The sequence below is a fragment of the Medicago sativa genome, chromosome 2 (assembly GCF_051527215.1).
Source record: "Medicago sativa cultivar Bolivia chromosome 2, Bolivia_mono, whole genome shotgun sequence".
In the NCBI taxonomy this organism is placed as follows: Eukaryota; Viridiplantae; Streptophyta; class Magnoliopsida; order Fabales; family Fabaceae; genus Medicago; species Medicago sativa.
The window spans coordinates 39,207,107-39,212,262 of record NC_140750.1 but is presented as its reverse complement, the minus strand read 5'-3'; the positions used below and the strand labels follow the sequence as shown (position 1 = coordinate 39,212,262).

At 36.8% G+C, this 5,156-nt stretch overlaps 1 pseudogene; it reads right to left on the bottom strand.

Annotated features, from left to right (window-relative positions):
- Positions 1–335: 335 nt before the first annotated feature.
- On the bottom strand, positions 336–2,878 carry LOC146946803 (uncharacterized; annotated as a pseudogene).
- Positions 2,879–5,156: the final 2,278 nt, after the last annotated feature.

Below are 5,156 nucleotides of genomic sequence, written 5' to 3'. Positions count from 1 at the left end.
TTGTTTTTACCTTCAGCAATAAAACTCCCTTTTTCTAACATTTTTCTCCACTAATCATTCACTAAAAGTTAATTAAGTTGAACAACTCCCCAGCGGAACGATACTCTTACTTACTACTATTACTTCGATAGGCCGTGCACTTGCGGTTTGGCCCTATCAACAGACGCAACAAAAGAAAGGAAAAATCCAAACTAAAAGCATATATAGTACAATTAATCAACCAACACCGCAACAAAGACTTTCACCTAAAAATACATAGCAAACAAACACTTCGAATCGATATCTACATTTATTGGATGGTCTCAAACCACACAAACAGATCCAGGTCCCAATAGCTATATTTTCTGGAAGACTTCATGATAAACAACATTGGTGGTTGAATTGGATGGTTGACCACTATCATCGGTTATCAAAACCTCCAGTCCTTTTCTGGTTTTCACATGTGACACAGCAACATACAGTTGACCATGTGTAAAAACATGCCTTGGCAAGTATAGACCAACATTGGACAATGTTTGTCCCTAAGATTTCTTTATGGTCATTGCAAAACACAAACACACAGGAAATTGACGCCTTTGAAATGTGATTGATACATTGGCATCTGAAGGAACCAAATTCATCCGAGTGATATAAACCACCTCACCACTATGGGGTCCACTAACAACGCGTGTAGAAATGACATTTTTCCCTAACATGACAGTCGTCAACCTTGTACCATTACAAAGCCCAGACGACACATCAATGTTTCTGAGCAACATCACAGGGACACCAATCTTCAGGTGCAACTTATGATTTGGCATCCCAGAACACTTGATATCGTTTAAAAACTTAGTGGTGATCCAACGGCGATCAATACTGACATCTTCATCACACTTAAGAACTGTGTCGCAAATTAAGTATTCTTTCTCCTCCCTATGCATCAGATCCATCACAAAGTTATTAACCCTTTCAACAATTTCAAGCGTAGGTGCTAAGATAGCACGTTGTTGAAAGAAAGTTGAATCTCACATACCATTTAATATGTCAGGGTAAGTTGCCTCAACAATATCAGCCAAATGATTACCAGAACCGGCCACAAGAAGATCAGGGGGAATTTCAACTAAAGCCTCACCATCATTCAACACACCCAGCTTACCGTCACCAATATCAAGAGTCCACCTAGCAAACTCCCTCAAGACTTCGTTTTCACCTCCATCAGATGGGAACTGCAAATGCATGTTTCTCGTCAACTTCAAAACCCTACACCAACGCCACAATGGTGATGAATTGATAATAGCATGAACAATATCAGCATAACCACCTTTGGGAACAACAGGAACATTAAACACCAAAAACAAGTTTTCCCACCAAAAACAAGTTTTCCCACCAAAAGGAACATTAAACACACCATCAACAACTTTGTTCATTATGTCCCTCAACGTACGGTCAAAAGCCTCAAAAGCTAATCTATTAATCATTAGCGCTTCATCCCAAATAATTAGGCTAGCCATTTGCAACAACTCAACCTTTTTGCTATCCATATCAATTTTGCATGACGAATCTTCGACCAAAACCAACGGTATCGCAAATTGAGAGTGAGCAGTCCTTCCACCAGGTAGAAGTAAGGAGGCAATCCCACTCGAAGCTACATTGAGAACAATCTTACCCTCATAACGCAATCTAAAAGATAGTGCACTCCAAAGATATGTCTTACCCGTACCACCAAACCCATCTACAAAAAACATCTGCCCTTTGTCAGCATAAACCGCATCCAAGATCTGCCGATACGCAAACATTTGTTCCTCGTTCAAAGTCTGAAACAACTCACCGTGTTTTGCAATCATTTCGGCAGTATCATAAGATAATTCGTTGGCTAATAAAATATTATCAAATGGCTGAACATCAGGGGAATTAATTTGTGGCATGCATTCGAAATCTTGAAGTGATTTTCCATTATTTAACAAAATTTTATCAATCTCAATCAAACAGAGCTGCTACCAAATCTGCACGTGTAAATTACAACAAAAGCATCAACAATTTATAGTGACAATTTCAAATTCAAACCTATCACGTAATTTACAGTTAAATAATACAACAACTTCTTTATATAAGAAAAAACATTACCGAGAGAGTTTAGCAACTATCGCCTCTCATACAAAATGCTATCAGCCAGCATCTCCCATGTCTGATCCCAAACATTTCGTGGATCAGTAAGAGAACAACACAACAACAGACGCGCAAACGTTCTCCTAACATAAGATTCAGAACAAATCAAATCCATTTCAGCAATAGCATCAATAAATTCCCTATCATTAGCCAACAAACCTAGTGCACCGCATGCTTCGCGGTAAGATGGTACAACCAACTTGAACATTGAGCAACAACCTCGTGTAATATAGCTCACGCGTGCTCTGAGGTACAAATGTCAATCTCCCAACCGACTTCCCTTCTTACGTGGATTCCACACACAATTATCAGAGTCATAAATGAACATGGTAGGAAAGTTAGTGTAGGTTAGAGAACGTCCTGCATGATATCTCTTATTAGCCTCCATCCATGCCATAAACATTGTATTTCTCTCTCTGTTAGCTGACAACACCCTACCCAGGTGAGTAGTATCTCTGAAACAAACCCTCTGCCTACCACGCAGGTGAAAAGTCAAACGTTGCACCGGGGGCCATTTACTGTGAATATCAAACTTAGATATCCTCCATATAGATTCACACGGGGATAAGTAGCGACAATCGTAGTATTCCTGGATCTCGTCAACACACTCTTCATCCCCAACATGTAGAGAGACGGTAACCCTATCAACACCTTTGGTTATGTACTTGAACAAATACTTGATGCAATTTGACCTATTACAATACTCAATATTTATATGAGCGTGATACTTCATGATCAGGGTTGGATTATACGGGACCACACTGCGATTATCCAGTTGAACATCATTCTTCGTAACCGTTACTCTAAGGTCTCGACGCCGGTAAATTGGATACCCACTCTCATCAAATGAGGTCCTGGAAACAAATTTTCGTGGGATAGAACTTAAAGCAACGATGATCTTTCATGCAGGGAGAATTGAGCCTAGCAAAACCACACGGACCATGTATCATGAAAACAAAATCATTAAAAAAATCAACAGCGTAAGAATAGAGTAATTTACACTAACAGATGATTAAGGGTGGATCACAACTCACATCTGCGCCCAACTCCTTGCAAACAAACCCTAAGTGCTCGCCTTTGCCTACTCATTCTTAGCTTTTCTCTTCTCTCCATACGTCTTTGAGCAAAAACAGCAGCCCTATGGACATTATCATTGTTATCCATAGGAAGAAATGGAAGTGTTTGCTTTAATGTTTAGAAACAGAGCACCTCCACTTGCAATGCACAAGCATAAGACGAATGACGAAAATTTCTCAAAAATTGGCGTATAAAAACCCCATGGAATGCATCACAATACCTTTACACGTGTCACATTTACATTGGACAATTGAATTAGTCAACAGACACTAAAAAACAAACCACATCTCCTAGATATCATGTTCCCTAAAAGACAAAAATAACCAAGTACTTCTTTGGCATACATGCAAGTGTTCCATATAAGTTAAATAAAATCCCTGCCAAAATATTTCTAGATAAGGTATACAATGAATAAGAAGATATAGTCAGAATGAAATGTCTTAAATAAACACTAACAAAAATTAATTAATAAAAATTCACCATGTGGCAAGTGGGACAAAATTTAAAAACAGGGGAACATAAGCTGCCATCTGCACAAACATGAGACCTAATAAACCCAAAACAACATACAAAAAAGACCCAATTGCCAAAGTCAAACACAAAATTGTCCAATCTAACTACCATTAAACCTTCCCACAACCACATATGTTGTTGAATACCAACACAGGTGCAAAATTTTTAAAAAATATGTTACACGAACCTTGTTCATCACTTGTCAAACCACAAAACTACTCTTCCTCCCTAACGAAAAATTACACAAAAAATAAATTATCCCTACTAATTCTAACTTGAGTGAAAGATCAAACATTTGAACCGTGGAATTCTAATGGACATATACACCAATGGATGATCACACAACATTATTTCACATGCATCATTGACAATATGGGTTGGTAGGGCTGAAGTTAAACAATCATTTAGCCTAAGCAGGATAATGTCCATGTAACAATGACCAAGTAACCTGCTTCAATATTACAACAGAAGAGGAATACGACACTCTCATCCACATAAATTAAAAATAAAATGACAAAGAAACAATACTTTGAATATCAACTTATTAAGTTGTAGGTTGGGCCTATAGAAAGTGTGTCAAATCTTCCATTATGAACCACTTTCTTAAACGATTACTATGTGGGGTACATAAATCATATTCTCTAATGAAATAAGATGCGACAGTGTATCATCAAATAAATAATGGAACATGTGAACCTCTAGAGATATTCTTTAAAAGGCTAATACAATAAATTAGTAATTCTTAAAAAAAAATTTGCCCATGAGATTTTTAATGTCGTAGAAAATGGTGTTCCTAAAGGCTGAGTTGTATCAACATAAGTGTTTTTTGATAAAAACATGTCACCATTAGTGTTGATTATAAGTTTCATTAATAAAGAGATTAATCAACCATCAAGTCAGAATTTGTGCAACGATTTAAACCTAAAGTTTTTTGAAATTTGTAAACTCTTAGCAATAAAATAAATTTAGAAATTTAGTTTCAACAGATATAAAGAATGATTTTGAAACTATAACTTATACAATGCATTTCCTCCTTCTGAACATGATTATAAGAAATGAGAGTAGTGGCTATAAATTTTATGGGTGAGATATAAAAAATACATTAAAGCAGATATATAAAAAATAGAAACTTATCAAATTTAACAACTCCCACATAAAACATTGCAAAAACATTAGTTACTTCATTCATATGGATACAAAACACTAAGAACAACACCACACCATTGAAGCTTACACGCATGATCTACCAGCCCATGGAAACATAGACACCTTCTTCGAATACAACACACTGCACACTAACATGCATAGTCATTAATATTACAAATAACATTCAACAAAGATACATAAACACGGGGGTGCATATAACAATCAGATGACAACTGACACATGAGCCAAATATACTAATTGGACTTGGAAAGCAA